Below are 19522 nucleotides of genomic sequence, written 5' to 3'. Positions count from 1 at the left end.
GGGGTTAAAGGACATTCGTATCATGGACAGTGAATGATTCACAAACTTTATTGTACATAGTTAGCACCTATTGAGGTTTTTTCTACTGGTTTTACAAAGAAGCTTTAAAAGAACTGTTTCAAATGTTGCCTTGAATATTGATTTGTTTACAGAGACCTGAAGATCGCGTTGTTCCGGTGTTCTGGAAGGAGTCCCCGGATCCAAGATGGCTGCGGGGCTCCTTCCGGGTCCTGAAGTGAAGTGGCTAGCCGGTGCCTGCTCAGAGGAGGTGCCGGAAAGCCTCCTGCACTGCCTGTCAGATCGCTGATCTGACACAGTGCTATGCAAAGTGTCAGATCAGCGATCTGATCTAATATAGTGATGTCCCACCCTGGGACAATGTTAGAAAGTAAAAAAAATAGAATGTATAAAAAAAATAAAAAAAATCCCCAAATTAAAAAAAAAAAAAAATCCCAATAAATCCATTAATTTATGTAAATAAAAAATAAAAACAATAAAAGTACACATATTTGGTATTGCCGCTCCCGTAACAACCTGCTCTATAAAACTATCCCACTAGATAACCCCTTCAGTGAACACCGCTTTATCATCATACCGGCGAACAAAAAGTGGAATAACACACGATCAAAAAGACGGATATAAATAAACATGGTACCGCTGAAAACGTCATCTTGTCCCGCAGAAAAAAAGCCACCATACAGCATCATCAGCAGAAAAATAAAAAAGTTAAAGCTCTCAAAATAAAGCGATGCAATAATAATTATTTTTTATATAACATAGTTTTTATTGTGTAAAAGTGCCAAAACATAAAAAAATATAAATGAGGTATCGCTGTAATCGTACTGACCTGAAGAATAAAGCTGCTTTATCAATTTTACCACACGTGGAATGGTATAAACGCCCCCTCTAAAAGAAATTCAGGAATTGCTGGTTTTTGTTCATTCTGCCTCCCAAAAATTGGAATAAAAAGCGATCAAAAAATGTCATATACCCGAAAATGGTACCAATAAAAACGTCAACTCGTCCCGCAAAAAACAAGACCTCACATGACTCTGTGGGCCAAAATATGGATAAATTATAGCTCTCAAAATGTGGTGATGCAAAAACTACCGTATATACTTGAGTATAAGCTGAGATTTTCAGCCCAAATTTTTGGGCTGAAAGTGCCCCTCTCGGATTATACTCGAGTCACGGTCGGCGGCAGGGTCGGCGGGTGAGGGGGAGAGAGGTCTGAGGCATATTTACCTGCTCCCGGCGCTCCTGCGCTCCCCCTGCCTGTCCCACGGTCTTCGGGTGCCGCAGCTCTTCCCCTGTTCAGCGGTCACATGGGACCGCTTATTAAACTTATGAATATGGACTCCACTCCCATAGGGGTGGAGCTGCATATTCATTCCTCTAATGAGCGGTGCCAGTGACAGCTGACAGAGGAAGAGGCTGCGGCACCCGAAGACCAGCTGTCCGGGAGAAGGAGTGGGACGCCGGGGGCAGGTAAGTATTACATATTCACCTGTCCACGTTCCACCCGCCGGGCGCCGCTCAGTCTTCCCGTCCTCTGCACTGACTGTTCAGGTCAGAGGGCGCGATTACGTATTAGTGTGCGCACCTCCCTCTGCCTGAACAGTCAGCGCGGAGAGACGCCGAGACGGGACACTGAGGAGCTGCGGCAGCGAGAGGTGAGTATGGCATTTTTTTTTATTGCAGCAGCCGCAGCAATATATATACCGGTAGCACAGTTTTATATGGCACATCTATGGGGCAATAATGAACGGTGCAGAGCACTATATGGCAGAACTTTCTATGGCACATCTATGGGGCAATAATGAATGGTGCAGAGCACTATATGGCAGAGCTTTCTATGGCACATCTATGGGGCAATAATGAACGGTGCAGAGTACTATATGGCAGAGCTTTCTATGGCACATCTATGGGGCAATGATGAACGGTGCAGAGCACTATATGGCACAGCTTTATATGGCACATCGATGGGGCAATAATGAACGGTGCAGAGCACTATATGGCACAGCTTTACATGGCACATCTATGGGGCAATAATGAACAGTATGGAGCATTTTATATGGCACATCTATGGGGCAATAATGAACGGCGCAGAGCAATATATGGCACAGCTTTATATGGCACATCTATGGGGCAATAATGAACGGTGCAGAACACTATATGGCACAGCTTTATATGACACATCTATGGGGCAATAATGAACGGTGCAGAGCACTATATGGCATAGTTTTATATGGCACATCTATGGGGCAATAATGAACAGTATGGAGCATTATATATGGCACAGCTTTATATGGAGCATCTATGAGGCAATAATGAACAATATGGAGCATTATATGTGGCACAGCTTTATATGGAGCATCTATGGGGCAATAATGAACAGTATGGAGTATTATATGTGGCACAGCTTTATACGAAGCATCTATGGGGCAATAATGAACAGTATGCAGCATTATATATGGCACAGCTTTATATGGAGCATCTTATGGGGCAATAATGAACGGTATGGAGCATCTATTTTTATTTTTGAAATTCACCGGTAGCTGCTGCATTTCCAAACCTAGGCTTATACTCGAGTCAATAAGTTTTCCCAGTTTTTAGTGGCAAAATTAGGGGGGTCGGGGGGCGTGGCTATGTAGTCCAGGAGAGAGGACGCACCTCGGGAGAGCTCCGGTCATCCTGAACTTAATCCTGCCATAAATCCCCTGACTCACCGACTGCACCGGCTGGAACGGTGCTCTCAAGACCCCAGGAGACCGTCGATCCCCGGAAGTGGCAATTTCGGAGCCCTGAGACGCCGGGAGGTGAAGTGGCCTGGACGGGCGGTAAAATCCCTGTGCTGCGGCGGCCATCTTGGGGCGCGTGTTCCAGCACACAGGACACAGCGCTGGCAGTTACCGGAGCCAGATATATTCCCCCTGGAGGAGGCAGACACCTGCGCTGAAGCGGGAGCACTGTGGAACGCTGATATACAGGTGCTGGGTCTGGGCGGTGCCTGGGGAGACGGCAGCCATCACTGCAGCGCGCTCTCCAGCAGTAAGGAGAGCGGCGCTATACAGCATGACCACGGTACAACTCAGGAGGTGAGCACATCACTGAAATAATAGAGGGGTAGTGCGGTGTGTGCCCTGGAAGATTGGGCCCTGCACCCCCCTTATTTGACAAGCTCCTGTTTGTGCCATAAACTTTGGAGGGATTAACCCCTCCCTCCCTGCTGTTCTGCCTGTGGAAGCTGTGGGCTGCTCTGGGGCGTAGTGCCTGGGTGAATCCTGAGTTGCTGCTTCTATAAATATCTGACGATCCCCTTATCTGGCTGGTGATCTCCCTAGGATCTATTTCAGTATTTAACTTTGCCGGATCAGCTATTGGGGAATAGACCAGCTATAACTATATGTGTGATCCCTCTGAAGGGTCCTTCTGCTAATCGCCATGCAGCACTCCAAAGGAGCGGGGGCTGCTGACAAATTAAAGAAATATGCCAGAGAAGACGCCTCTGACAATGTACGCACTCTCAGAAATAATCCCACGCAGAACCAACGCAAAAATCGTCTTTCTGACAGTAATGAGGAGCGAGAACAGGGCGAACTGACTCTTAAACAAGCGTCTGAGCAACTGATGCAGGCCATATCCCTCACCAGATCTTCTCTTACTGAGAAAATAGAAGACGTACATACTGAAGTGGGTCGTTTGCGACATGATATGCAAGCTATGAGAGGGCATATCTCGGAGGTTGAAACAAGAGTGTCTCAGATAGAAGATACCATCACCCCTATGGAAACTAAACTGTCAAAAGCCGCCGGGTCCGTGAATGCCTGGAAACAAAAAGCAGACGACCTGGAAAATAGACTGCGCTGTAATAACATTCGAATTATTGGCCTGCCAGAGCGCTCGGAGGGTCAGCAACCTGAGTAATTCCTAGAGGACTGGCTTAAAACCTCCCTGGGAGATGGATTCTCCTCAACATTTACTGTGGAGAGGGCCCATAGGGTTCCAACGAGGCCTCTCCCCCCCGGAACTCCACCCTGGCCCTTTTTGGCGCGTCTTCTTAACTGCAGAGACAAAGATACAATACTCCGCCTGGCGAGGCAGAAGGTGTTGTGAATTCTGCTTTTGGGTTCCCTCCGGTGGTTGTAGGTGGTAATGCAGTTGTCCCTGGGTTGCAGTCCTGGTCAGGTGTATCTGCTGATTGCAGTCTGACTGGGTTATTTAGGTGTGCAGGATTCATTAGTCCTTGCCAGTTGTCCATAGTTCTTTGGAGGTGTTGGATCTCTTTCTGGTTCCTCCTGCCTTGCTGCCAATTCAGCAAAGATAAGTGTCTGGTTTTGTTTCTGTGGCACACATGCTGTGTGCTTGATAATTCTGTGCTATTCATTTGTTTTTTCTTGTCCAGCTTAGATTGTGTCAGTATTTTCTCAGTCTTGTTGGATTCTCTGGAGTTGCAGATATACGTTCCACGTCTTTAGTTAGATTGTGGAATTTTTTGTATCATCTGCTGTGGTTATTTTTGGAGGGGTTTTTATACTGACCGCTTAGTATTCTGTCCTATCCTTTCCTTTTTAGCTAGAGTGGCCTCTTTTGCTAAATCCTGTTTCCTGCCTGCGTGTGTCTTTCCTCTCCTACTCACAGTCATATTCATAGGGGGCTGCCTATCCTTTGGGGTTCTGCTCTGAGGCAAGGTAGCATTCCTATTTCTATCTATAGGGGTATTTAGTCCTCCGGCTGTGTCGAGGTGTCTAGGGTTTGTTAGGCACACCCCACGGCTACTTCTAGTTGCGGTGTTAGTTTAGGATTTGCGGTCAGTACAGTTTCCACCTACTCCAGAGCAAGTTTCATGCGGCTCCAAGGTCACCGGATCATAACAAGAAGGGCCCTATTAAATTCAACAACGCTACTATATCAATTTTCCAAGATTTCTCTATGGAGCTCCAAAAACAGCGAGTTCGATTTGTGGAAGTTAAGCGGCTCAGGGATAAAAACATCATTTATTCCATGCTTTACCCAGCTCGACTCCGCGTTGTCCATGAAGGCTCTTCCTTGTTTCTTACGGATCCGGCGGAGGTAACCGAATGGTTACGAACATACAAGGTGTCTAATGTGCCGGACTCCTGAGCAATTTTCCTTATCTAATGGTAACAAAAAAATTAAGCTCTCCTTACAGGTGTTGAGCTTACCAACAATACCGAATGCTGATTCCAGTGAGGGTATCCCCTTTTCTATTTGACTGTACGAGTGTAGGATTATACTCCTCCACTGTTCGAGCTTTGTTTTGTTTAGGTTTTTATACCAGTTTTGACTGTTTGATATGTTTGATAGTCGCCATTGATAATTCTGTGCTCTGCGTGCTGTTCCTGATCTCTACACAAGCTATGGTGTATATTATTCCTTTTCTTAAGAGTGGATATGGGGTCTGAGATTATATGCATGACTTGGAATATGCATGTATTAAGACTCCCCGTAAAAAAATCAAGGTATTTTCACAGATTAAATGGTATCACCCCCATGTTGTAGCACTTGTAGAGACACATCTGACCAGGGACACAGCTAAATGTACACAAAAGCCATGGGCGCAGTGGTCCCTTCACGCATTTCATACCAGCTATTCAAGAGGGGTCTCTCTGCTAATCCATAGAAGTGTTAGATGGGAGGCCAGAGAGGCAAGACGAGATCCCGAAGGTCGCTTTGTTTTTGTACACGCCTTTATTAACACGCGGGAATACGTGATACTGTGCGTCTATAACCTACCCCCAGCTAATATATCAGCTAATATATCAGTTATATATCAGTTCTTCGCATGGCAATGGGATTCTCCCTAAATTATCCTGATGCTAGTATTATTTGTATGGGAGATTTTACCTTAGTCATGGATAATTCCTTAGATAGATTGAGACTGGACGACGGGATGTCTGGGGGCCCTTCTACTCAATCCCCCTCTCAATTGGCACTGTTTATGAATGGTAGCGGATGGCTGGATCTATGGAGAATACGTCACCCTGAGAAAAGGGATTACACTTGCCACTCATCAACTAGACGGTCTCTATCTCGTATAGACTATATATTTGGATCTAGTGACCTGGCATTATGGGTGGATGGCATTGAGCATGGCAATAGGGGGATATCGGACCACAGTCCAGTTATTCTTAACCTTAAGTACGGTCAGTCAAACAATACTATACCCTGGAAATTGAATCCCTTCTGGCTGAAATTAATAGATTCTAGCGATAGAACAGTGGATCAGCTAAACTGCTTTATTTCTACCCATTCAGACCCCTCAAATCTTAATTTGTTTTGGGATACTCTAAAAGCATATCTGGGGATGTCTATCTTCCACAATTTCTTATATTAAAAGGAGGACGGCGGGAGAGGATGACGAGATGGAGCGAAGGCTGAAGGAATCTGAGGCCGCTTATGTAACCAATCAAACTAGTGGCAACAGGGTGGCATGGCTTACTTCCCAAAGGTTATATACCCAACATATAGACACAAAATCAAAACGCAAATTATTTTTTACCCGTCAATCCTATTTTGAATTGGGGAACCAGGCCAGTAAACTATTGGCTTTTTTAGTACGCCAACATAACACATCTAATACAGTATTACAGATCTGGGCACTTAATGGTTCATTGGTATCCTCTACAGAGGAGATCCTCCAGTGTTTTCACGATTACTATAAATTTTTATACAAGTCCGGTAGTGGTTTTGGTGCTCCTGAATGTCTAGACTATTTATCGGACATAACATTCCCCTCACTGGGTCCAGCTCAGCAAGCTTCTATGGAGGCTGAGTTTACTTTGGAGGAGGTAGAGCAAGCTATAATGGATATGGCCACCGGGAAGGCACCTGGACTTGATGGGTTTCCTATTGAGCTGTATAAGAAATATCGGGATCACCTGGCACCACTTTTATTAAAGGTACTTCGAAGTATATGGGAGGGAGAATCCATGCCTGAAACATTTTATGATGCAAACATTATTGTACTTAAAAAAGAAGGGAAGGATCCTCTGGAATGTGGATCGTATCGCCCCATATCACTAGTAAACGTAGATTACAAAATTTTCACTAAAATATTGGCCACTAGACTAAATACGCTCATATTAGACCTTATACACCCAGATCAAACCGGCTTTATGCCTGGGAAAAGTACTTCTATCAACATCAGGCGGGTCCAATCGGTGATTCAATATAGCTCTCTAGAGCCGGATAATAGTTGGGCGCTGGCATCGCTGGATACGGCTAAGGCGTTCGACTCTCTCGAGTGGCCTTTCCTCTCTGCGTGTCTACAGAAATACGGTTTTGGAGAGAAATTTATTAGGGGGATACACTGTATAAGAATCCCAGGGCGCGTGTAATTGTAAATAACTCCACCTCTGATTCTTTTACCTTACACAGGGGAACCTGTCAGGGATGTCCTCTGTCCCCGGCTCTCTTTGCCCTTGCGATAGAGGCTTTGGCAATACGCATAAGATCCTCCACGATATCAAGGGAATAAATATTGCGGACCGTGTGGATACCATTGGCCTTTATGCTGACGACATGATAATATTTATGGATAAAGCAGAAGAAACACTACCACAAGTGATAGCGACCATAGATAAATTTAGTAAATTCTCCGGTCTATATATAGACTGGGATAAATCTGCCCTGATGCCTTTATCTCATACTTCGGCTCCCTGTCTCGGGACTCTTACGTCGCTACCTGTGGTTTCCAACTTCAAATATCTGGGTATTCATATGTCTCAATATAGTCGGTTAGACCTACAGCTTAACATTTATCCACTGTTGGATTTGGTCAAATCTAAATTTATAACCTGGAGTAGACTCCCCCTCTCTGTTGCAGGCCGCATTAATCTAATTAAAATGATATTGCTTCCCAAACTTAATTACTGCTTTCAACATAGTGCTGTACCAATACCCAAATCATTTTTTTAAAATTTAAACTCCTTAATCACATCCTTTAAATGGGGGGAAGACCATTCCCAAACTTAAATTATCTATTCTACAGAGACCAAAAAAGGGGGGTGGGGTGGCCCTACCAGACCTCTATCTGTACTACCTTGCCGGGCAGGCTAAGGCGATAAGCAAGTGGATGCCTAATAGCTCCCTACCTAATTCCGAGAGTCATTTAATTCATTCTGCCCGGATTGATTGCCCACTAGGATTCCTGGAGATAGAGAAAGTTAGTGCTTGTCGTCTGTTGCCTCTGCTCCGGCTGGCAAGATTAATATGGAGACAAATTAAAAGAGTTATTAAATTTGTAGATGTCATAGCCGAAATGCCACTGTGGAATAACAGTTATCTACCAGAATTACTAAGCCACCCATCCACTGATTTCTGGATCTCTGTGGTGTTATCTCGGTGAGCGATATACATGACCAGGGGTTATTTGTAACCTTTGAACAACTACAGAATAATTACAACATCCCGAGGTCTCAATTCTTCCGTTATTTACAACTAAGGTCAGCTTTCCAATCGCACATACGAAATGCAGGTACGGGTCGGGTGATCTCTTCTTTACCTTTGATAGGCATCCTCAACTCACAGGGCCCTCAAGGACTCATTTCCTCTCTATATACATATTTACTATCCGTGGGAGATGGATCTGTCATCAATTCTATCAAGGGGAAGTGGGAGGAACTCCTTCCCGATGTACTGGGTGAGGAAAGGGAAGATATTCTAGAATCTCCAATTAAAGTTTCCCCTTCAGTCAATAATAGGATGACCCAGCTTTATATCATATATCAGACCTATCTGACCCCGACACGACTCTTTAAAATGGGTCGCCTACACTCGTCAGATTGCTTACGGTGTCATACGCATGATGCAGATTTTATCCATATGATTTGGAGGTGCCCTGTAGTTCTTCATTACTGGAAAGAGGTAACGACATTACTAACGTCTTTACTGTCGATCCCTGTCCCGCTTGAACCATTGACCTGTTTGTTCGGGGTGTGGGATACGGAGACCTGGGATCATTATACTGAAATCTTTCTCCGAGAGACGCTCTTTTTGGCACGGAAGGTATTGGCGTTAAGATGGATGGGTGGCTCCCCCCCGACCCTTAGAGTTTGGATTGATCTGGTGAATTCAACTGTCCCATATGAAAGAACAATGTATCAAAATAGAGGTTGTCCAGGTAAATTTGAAAAGATATGGGGCAGATGGAATTCCTCTTATCGTACTCTATAGTCTGCACTGACTAGACATTTATATAGAAAGGTGGGCTTGTGGTTTTTTGGGGGCATCACTTATAGAGCAGGATTTAAATCTGTTTTTCTTTTGGCGACTCACTATTAATGGTTAAAGTTGTTAAAGTTGTATAATAGGTATTTTCTTATAAGGAACTAATGATTTAACATGCACACTTCATTACCTTCGTAACCTCTGGATATGATGATACTCTGTAACTATTTGTATTCTGTGGTATAATTAATGATGATAATTGCAAATGTGTGCAATGTTTGTTTTATTCTAAACAAATAAACGAATTAAAAAAAAAAAAATTAGGGGGGTCGGCTTATACTCGAGTATATACAGTATTTTTTGCAATAAAAAGCGTCTTTTAGTGTGACAGCTGCCAATCATTAAAATCCGCCAAAAAACGCTATAAAAGTAAATCAATCCCCCCTTCATCACTGTTATGATCAGGTGACCTTGGAGCAGCATGAAAACTTTCACTGGAGTAGGTGGTAACTATACTGACCGCAAACCCTGATCTTAACACCGCAACTAGAAGTAGCCGTGGGGTGTGCCTAACAAAACCTAGACACCTCGACACAGCCGAAGGACTAAATACCCCTATAGATGGAAATAGGAATTCTACCTTGCCTCAGAGCAGAACCCAAAAAAATAGGCAGCCCCCCACAAATAATGACTGTGAGTAGTAGAGGAAAAGACACACGCAGGCAGGAAACAGGATATAGCAAAAGAGGCCACACTAGCTAAAATAGGAAAGGATAGGACAGGATACTAAGCGGTCAGTATTAAAATCCTTCCAAAAATATCCACAGCAGAAAATACAAAAACTCCACCATCTAACTAAAGATGTGGAGCGTATATCTGCAACTCCAGAGAATCCAACAAGACTGAGAAAACACTGACACAGTCTAAGCTGGACAAGAGAAAACAAATAAATAGCACAGAATATAAGCACACTGCCTGTGTGCCACAGAAAAAGAAACAGACACTTATCTTTGCTGAATTGGCAGCTAAGCAGGAGAAGCCAGACAAAGATCCAACACTTCCCAAGAAACATTGACAACTGGCAAGGACTAATGAATCCTGCACACCTAAATATCCCAGTCAGGACTGCAATCAGCAGATACACTGTTAAAAATCGTTATTGCGCAAAAATATCTAATCAAGACTTAGCCAGGTGCGTTATTCTTAAAAGAAAAATGTCATGATATACTGATGAAAGAATAGTGGTTTATTGAATTATCCACCATTGCAGCAAAACAGTTACGAACAGAGTGTCCATGTGTAAATATCAGCGCTTGTCTTGTTACTCATCTTTCCCAAGGTCCTGAATGGTAAAAGTCATCTGTCTGTGTGAAGTTCGAAGGTCATCATGGCTTCCGTTATCAGCTGTTGCTTCTTCATCTGTTGTCCATGGAGAATGAATGTGCAGGAAGGGAGGTGACCGTCCCACGTGACAAAAAGCCCCCACACCCTCCTAAGAGACGTTTATATATGTTCAACACAGATCACGTGTCTTCTGTATATGGAGTTAACTTATACTCTGAGCTACATACACAGAAATAGCTTTTGATAGTGTCAGCAAGAAACCATGTGCTCGGTACAGAATAAAAATAAGAATAATATTTAACAATTCCCCCTTTTGAGGGTGACAGACATTGATTGGAACCCTCAAATTAAAATATTAATAAGATCTACTTTCTTCTTTGGCAAAATGATGTAATAAATAGTAATATCAATAATATTGTTATATGTTCTCAATAATATAATGATATGTAAATTCATGTTATGATAGGCCGTGACTAATATTCATATAAAATATATATTATTATTATACTTCCCTATATCTACTTGAAGCATCTCAGGTGTGATGTCATCTGGTGTCATCTGGTCTTCATATTGATGTCTTCTTGGTTCTTTTAAATGAAAAAATACAAAAGAGAATGAAGCAAAAAGCAAAACATTGATCATTTCACACAAAATTCCCAAAATAGGCCAGACAAAAGTATTGGCACCCTCAGCCTAATACTTGGTTGCACAACCTTTAGCCAAAATAACTGCGACCAACCGCTTCCGGTAACCATCAATGAGTTTCTTACAATGCTCTGCTGGAATTTTAGACCATTCTTCTTTGGCAAACTGCTCCAGGTCCCTGATATTTGAAGGGTGCCTTCTCCAAACTGCCATTTTTTAGATCTCTCCACAGGTGTTCTATGGGATTCAGGTCTGGACTCATTGCTGGCCACCTTAGAAGTCTCCAGTGCTTTCTCTCAAACCATTTTCTAGTGCTTTTTGAAGTGTGTTTTGGGTCATTGTCTTGCTGGAAGACCCATGACCTCTGAGGGAGACCCAGCTTTCTCACACTGGGCCCTACATTATGCTGCAAAATTTGTTGGTAGTCTTCAGACTTCATAATGCCATGCACACGGTCAAGCAGTCCAGTGCCAGAGGCAGCAAAGCAACCCCAAAACATCAGGGAACCTCCGCCATGTTTGACTGTAGGGACCGTGTTCTTTTCTTTGAATGCCTCTTTTTTCTCCTGTAAACTCTATGTTGAAGCCTTTGCCCAAAAAGCTCTACTTTTGTCTCATCTGACCAGAGAACATTCTTCCAAAACGTTCTAGGCTTTTTCAGGTAAGTCTTGGCAAACTCCAGCCTGGTTTTTTTATGTCTCTGGGTAAGAAGTGGGGTTTTCCTGGGTCTCCTACCATACAGTCCCTTTTCATTCAGATGCCGACGGATAGTACGGGTTGATACTGTTGTACCCTTGGACTGCAGGGCAGCTTGAACTTGTTTGGATGTTAGTTGAGGTTCTTTATCTACCATCCGCACAATCTTGCGTTGAAATCTCTTGTCAATTTTTCTTTTCCGTTCACATCTAGGGAGGTTAGCCACAGTGCCATGGGCTTTAAACTTTTTGATGACGCTGCGCACGGTAGACACAGGAACATTCAGGTCTTTGGAGATGGACTTGTAGCCTTGAGATTGCTCATGCTTCCTCACAATTTGGTTTCTCAAGTCCTCAGACAGTTCTTTGGTCTTCTTTCTTTTCTCCATGCTCAATGTGGTACACACAAGGACACAGGACAGAGGTTGAGTCAACTTTAATCCATGTCAACTGGCTGCAAGTGTGATTTAGTTATTGCCAACACCTGTTAGGTGCCACAGGTAAGTTACAGGTGCTGTTAATTACACAAATTAGAGAGGCATCACATGATTTTTCGAACGGTGCCAATACTTTTGTCCACCCCCTTTTTATGTTTGGTGTGGAATTATATCCAATTTGGCTTTAGGACAATTCTTTTTGTGTTTTTTCATTTAAGACAAATTAAATGAAGATAATAATACCAAAGAATTTGTGATTGCAATCATTTTCAGGAAGAAACTGAGTATTATCTGACAGAATTGCAGGGGTGTTAATACTTTTGGCCATGACTGTAGGAAAAGCCGGCAATTGAATTATATATATATGTCTCAGTGACATATATATATATATATATAGAGAGAGAGAGAGAGACAGTATATATGTTTTTACGATTATTTGAGCACATGGATCCATTGTATGTCCGTATGTCGGTTTTGCAAGCCTGCTAGAAAATCTCGCAGTACGGATGCCATACGGATTACATACGGAGGATGTCATGCACAAAATACGCTGACACACCCTGCCTACGGATGACATACGGATCACTATTTTGGGGACTTTTCTGCGTATTACGGCCGTAAATAACAGACCGTATTTTTATACGCTGAGTGTGAGGCCGGCCTTAGGATCAAAAACAATGTAATTTATGAGGTGGAGTGAATCCATGAAACCAGGGCTCGAGCCAACACATCTCCTGCAGGCGTGAATAAATGTACAGTTATATGAAAAGTTTGGGCACCCCTATTAATCTTAAACTTAATGTTTTATAAAAATTGTTTTTTTTACAACAGCTATTTCAGTTTCATATATCTAATAACTGTTGGACACAGTAATGTTTCTGTCTTGAAATGAGGTTTATTGTACTAACAGAAAATGTGTAATCTGCATTCAAACAAAATTTGACAGGTGCATAATTATGGGCACCCTTATCATTTTCTTGTTTTAAATACTCCTACCTACTTTTTACGGACTTACTAAAGCACTTTTTTTGGTTTTCTAACCTCATTGAGCTTTGAACTTCATAGCCAGGTATATGCAATCATGAGAAAAGCTACTTAAAGTGGCCACTTGCAAGTTGTTCTCCTGTTTGAATCTCCTCTGAAGAGTGGCATCATGGGCTCCTCAAAACAACTGTCTAATGATCTGAAAACAAAGATTATTCAACATAGTTGTTCAGGGGAAGGAAACAAAAAGCTGTCTCAGAGATAGTGGTCTCTGATAGTGGTCAGAAAATGTGTACATATACAATGCAAGCAAAGCACAGAAAACATCACAGCAGGCAAGGAATGCTTATCTTCAGCCGAAGATAGCACATAATGAGATATTGTGCATGATATTATGTTATTAGATATATGAAACTGAAATAGCTGTTGCAAAAAAAACAATTTTTATAAAACATTAAGCTTAAGATTAATAGGGGTGCCCAAACTTTTTCATATAACTGTATATTACAGCCATCAGCCACATACAGCTCAGAGATATATCATGGCACAGGTGTCAGGATAAAGGGAAATTCTGTTATTGTACAGAAATTCACACTTGGCCTCACTGCACATTTAGGCTGTGTTCACACGTTGCAGATTTTTCGCGGTTTTTTTTCATGTTTGTTCGCTATAAAAACGCGAAAAAAACCCACATACATTATGCATCCCATCATTTGGAATGCATTCTGCAATTTTTGTGCACATGATGCGTTTTTTTTCCGCGAAAAAAACGCATTGCGGTAAAAAAGCAGCATGTTCATTAATTTTGCGATTTTTTTGCGGATTTCCCATTATATTATTGCATTGGGAACCTCTGGAAAAATCCACACAAAAAAACGCACCAATAACGTGGTGAAAAAAAAAGTTAGATAAATGCATGCGGATTTCTTGTTTCAAAATGTCCAGTTTTGCTCAGGAAATTTCTGCAAGAAATCCTGAACATGTGCACATAGCCTTAATGTTGTCGATCATAAAAGAGACTTTTGGCCAGAAAGACTGGACCTGGTCATGTAGGGACCATATGAGCACATTCAGCAGCACAGAAGGGAGAGAAGGGAGATTCATTCGATAATATCTCAGGGTTCTAGGAAGCCAACAGCATCAATACCCTCCGCTTTCTCTTACAGACCCATCTTAATGCTTTACTTCTAGTGATTTTCTAACTTGTCAGCACATTCTACGTACGCTGTCATTTGGCTTTGTGGTTCACAGATCTGGGCAGGTAACATCGTCTCCTAAACCCAGGGGGTAGGTGGATCTACCAGGTTGTAAGTTATATAGAAAAGGGCTTTTAACCCCCAGACCTTTTTTCGTTTTCGTTTTTCGCTCCCTTTCTTCCCAGAGCCATAACTTTTTTTATTTTTCCTTCAATGTAGCCATGTGAGGGCTTATTTTTTGTGACAAGAGTTATACTTTTGAACAATACCATTGGTTTTACCATGTTGTGTAACAGAAAGCGGGAAAAAAATTCCAAGTGCGATGAAATTGCAAAAAAAGTGCAATCCCACACTTGTTTATGTTTGGCTTTTTTGCTAGGTTCACTAAATCCTAAAAAGTGACCTGCCATTATGATTTTCCAGGTCATTATGAGTTCATAGACACCAAACATGTCTAGGTTCTCTTTTATCTAAGTGGTAAAAAAATTCCAAATTTTGCTAAAAAAAAAAAAAAAGATATTGCGCAATTTTCCGATAGTGGTAGCGTCTCCAGTTTTCGTGATCTGGGGATCGGGTGAGAGTTTTTTTTTGTGTGCCGAGCTGACGTTTTTAATGATACCACTTTTGTGCAGATACGTTCTTTTGATCGCCCGTTATTGCATTTTTATGCAATGTCACGGCAACCAAAAAAACTTAATTTTGGCGTTTATTTTTTCCCGCTACACCGTTTAACGATCAGATTAAACTTTTTTTATTGATAGATCGGACAATTCTGAACGCGGAGATACCAAATATGTGTAGATTTGATTTTTTTATTGTTTTCTTTTGATTGGGGTGAAAGGGGGTGATTTGAACTTTTGTATATTTTTTTATTTTTTTTAATATTTTTAACCCCTTTCTGCCATCGGATGTACTATTCCGTCCATATGGGGTGGGCCTTAATTCCCAAGGATGGAATAGTACGTCCAGCGCGATCGGCCGCGCTCACGGAGGAAGCGTGGCCGATCGCGGCCGGGTGTCAGGTGCCTATCGCAGCTGACATCCGGCGCTATGTGCCAGGAGCAGTCACGGACCGCTCCCGGCACATTAGCCCCTGGCACACCGTGATCAAACATGATATAGGGAAGCATCGTGCAGGGAGGGAGCTCCCTGTGTGCTTCCCTGAGGCCCCCGCAGCAACGCGATGTGATCGCGTTGCTGCTAGGGTCTCCTTACCTCCCTCCCTGTAGCAGGCCCGTATCCAAGATGGCCGCAGCATCCGGGTCCTGCAGGGAGGGAGGTGGCTTACCAAGTGCCTGCTGAGAGCAGGCGCTTGGTAAGCCTGCAGTGCTCTCAGACAGATCGGTGATCTGACAGTGCTGTGCAAACTGTCAGATCAGCGATCTGTGATGTCCCCCCCTGGGACAATGTAAAAAAGTTTAAAAAAAAATTCCACATGTGTAAAAAAAATAAAATAAAAAAATTCCTAAATAAAGAAAAAAATGTATATATTATTCCCATAAATACATTTCTTTATCTAAAAAAAAACAAACAAACAATAAAAGTACAGATATTTAGTATCGCCGCATCCGTAACGACCCAACCTATAAAACTGTCCCACTAGTTAACCCCTTCAGTAAACACCGTAAGAAAAAAAAAAACCGAGGCAAAAAACAACGCTTTATTATCATACCGCCGAACAAAAAGTGGAATAACACACGATCAAAAAGACAGATATAAATAACCATGGTACCGCTGAAAGCGTAATCTTGTCCTGCAAAAACGAGCCGCCATACAACATGATCAGCAAAAAAATAAAAAAGTTATAGTCCTCAGAATAAAGCGATGCAAAAATAATTATTTTTTCTATAAAATAGTTTTATCGTATAAAAGCGCCAAAACATAAAAAAATGATATAAATGAGGTATCGCTGTAATCGTACTGACCCGACTGACTGCTTTATCAATTTTACCAAACGCAGAACGGTATAAACGCCTCCCCCAAAAGAAAGTCATGAATAGCTGGTTTTGGTCATTCTGCCTCACAAAAATCGGAATAAAAAGTGATCAAAAAATGTCACGTGCCCGAAAATGTTACCAATAAAAACGTCAACTCGTCCCACAAAAAACAAGACCTCACATGACTCTGTGGACTCAAATATGGAAAAATTATAGCTCTCAAAATGTGGTAACGCAAAAAATATTTTTTGCAATAAAAAGCGTCTTTCAGTGTGTGACGGCTGCCAATCATAAAAATCTGCTAAAAAACCCACTATAAAAGTAAATCGAACCCCCCTTCATCACCCACTTAGTTAGGGAAAAATTAAAAAAATGTATTTATTTCCATTTTCCCATTAGGGTTAGGGTTAGGGCTAGGGTTAGGGCTAGGGTTAGGGTTGGGGCTAGGGTTAAGGCTACAGTTAGGGTTGGGGCTAAAGTTAGGGTTTGGATTACATTTACGTTGGGAATAGGGTTGGGATTAGGGTTAGGGGTGTGTCTGGGTTAGAGGTGTGGTTAGGGTTACCGTTGGGATTAGGGTTAGGGGTGTGTTTGGATTAGAGTTTCAGTTATAATTGGGGGGTTTCCACTGTTTAGGAACATCAGGGGCTCTCCAAACGCGACATGGCGTCCGATCTCAATTCCAGCCAATTCTGTGTTGAAAAAGTAAAACAGTGCTCCTTCCCTTCCGAGCTCTCTCGTGTGCCCAAACAGGAGTTTACCCCAACATATGGGGTATCAGCGTACTCAGGACAAATTGGACAACAACTTTTGGGGTCCAATTTCTCCTGTTACCCTCGGAAAAATTCAAAATTGGGGGCTAAAAAAAAATTTTTGTGGGAAAAAAAAAGATTTTTTATTTTCACGGCTCTGCGTTATAAACTGTAGTGAAACACTTGGGGGCTTAAAGTTCTCACAACACATCTAGATAAGTTCCTTGGGGGGTCTAGTTTCCAATATGGGGTCACTTGTGGGGGGTTTCTACTGTGTAGGTACATTAGGGGCTCTGCAAACGCAATGTGACACGTGCAGACCATTCCATCTAAGTCTGCATTCAAAATGGCGCTCCTTCCTTTCCGAGCCCTCCCATGCGCCCAAACGGTGGTTCCCCCCCACATATGGGGTATCAGCTCACTCAGGACAAATTAGACAACAACTTTTGGGGTCCAATTTCTCCTGTTACCCTCGGAAAAATACAAAACTGGGGGCTAAAAAATAATTTTTGTGGGAAAAAAATTTTTGTTTTATTTTTATGGCTCTGCATTATAAACTTCTGTGAAGCCCTTGGTGGATCAAAGTGCTCACCACACATCTAGATAAGTTCCTTAGGGGGTCTACTTTCTAAAATGGTGTCACTTGTGGGGGGTTTCAATGTTTAGGCACATCAGTGGCTCTCCAAACGCAACATGGCGTCCCATCTCAATTCCTGTCAATTTTACATTGAAAAGTCAAATGGCGCTCCTTCCCTTCCGGGCTCTCCCATGCACCCAAACAGTGGTTTAGCACCACATATGGGGTATCTGCATACTCAGGACAAATTGTACAACGACTTTTGTGGTCCAATTTCTCCTCTTACCCTTGGTAAAATAAAACATTGGGGGCAAAAAGATAATTTTTGTGAAAAAAAAATGATTTTTTATTTTTACGGTTCTGCATTATAAACTTCTGTAAAGCACTTGGTGGGTCAAAGTGCTTACCACACCTCTAGATTAGTTCCTTAGGGGGTCTACTTTCCAAAATGGTGTCACTTGTGGGGGGTTTCAATGTTTAGGCACATCAGTGGCTCTCCAAACGCAACATGGCGTCCCATCTCAATTCCAGTCAATTTTGCATTGAAAAGTCAAATGACGCTCCTTCGCTTCCGAGCTCTGTCATGCGCCCAAACAATGGTTTACCTCCACACATGGGGTATCGGCGTACTCAGGACAAATTGTACAACAACTTTTGGGGTCCATTTTCTCCTGTTACCCTTGGTAAAATAAAACAAATTGGAGCTGAAATAATTTTTTGTGAAAAAAGTTAAATGTTAATTTTTATTTAAACATTCCAAAAATGCCTGTGAAACACCTGAAGGGTTAATAAACTTCTTGAATGTGGTTTTGAGCACCTTGAGGGGTGCAGTTTTTAGAATGGTGTCACACTTGGGTATTTTCTATCATATAGACCCTTCAAAATTACTTCAAATGAGATGTGGTCCCTAAAATAAAATGGTGTTGGAAAAATGAGAAATTGCTGGTCAACTTTTAACCCTTATAACTCCCTAACAAAAAAAAATTTTGGTTCCAAAATTGTGCTGATGTAAAGTAGACATGTGGGAAATGTTACTTATTAAGTATTTTGTGTGACATATCTCTGTGATTTCATTGCATAAAAATTAAAAGTTGGAAAATTGCGAAATTTTCAAAATTTTTGCCAAATTTCCGTTTTTTTCACAAATAAACGCAGGTAATATCAAAGAAATTTTACCACTATCATGAATTACAATATGTCATGAGAAAACAGTGTCAGAATCACTGGGATCCGTTGAAGCGTTCCAGAGTTATAACCTCATAAAGAGACAGTGGTCAGAATTGTAAAAATTGGCCCGGTCCATAACGTGCAAACCACCCTTGGGGGTAAAGGGGTTAAACACTTTTTTTAAATTTTGGCATGCTTCAATAGCCTCCATGGGATAGGATAATTATTTATAAAAGTATGCATTAGATCCTTATAAATGCCGTACACCACCCCTTTTGTTCCCCACTCTGCGCAGACATAATCAATCCACATATCCTTGTGAATCTCCATATTCATCATCTTGCTCTGCGTAACATAAGCATGCCTAAACTGCCCGTATTAAAATCTGCAGACCTCCGGTAGCCCATAATCCTCCTGCAACTTTCCAAAGGGCACCAGTCCCTGCACCTGAACCATGTACTGTATTCCGAGTCTCATCCAATTTTTAAATTCTCCCATTTTAACAAATTCCGGTAGAGTCTCATTTTGCCATATCGGGGAAGAATTTGTCAAATGCTCCAAAGCCCTAATCTTTTTAATTGCCTCCCAGATGTTATG

This window comes from Ranitomeya imitator, chromosome 2 (genome assembly GCF_032444005.1).
Source record: "Ranitomeya imitator isolate aRanImi1 chromosome 2, aRanImi1.pri, whole genome shotgun sequence".
NCBI classification, from domain to species: Eukaryota; Metazoa; Chordata; class Amphibia; order Anura; family Dendrobatidae; genus Ranitomeya; species Ranitomeya imitator.
The sequence above is the reverse complement of the archived record's forward strand: the minus strand, read 5'-3'. Positions refer to the sequence as shown.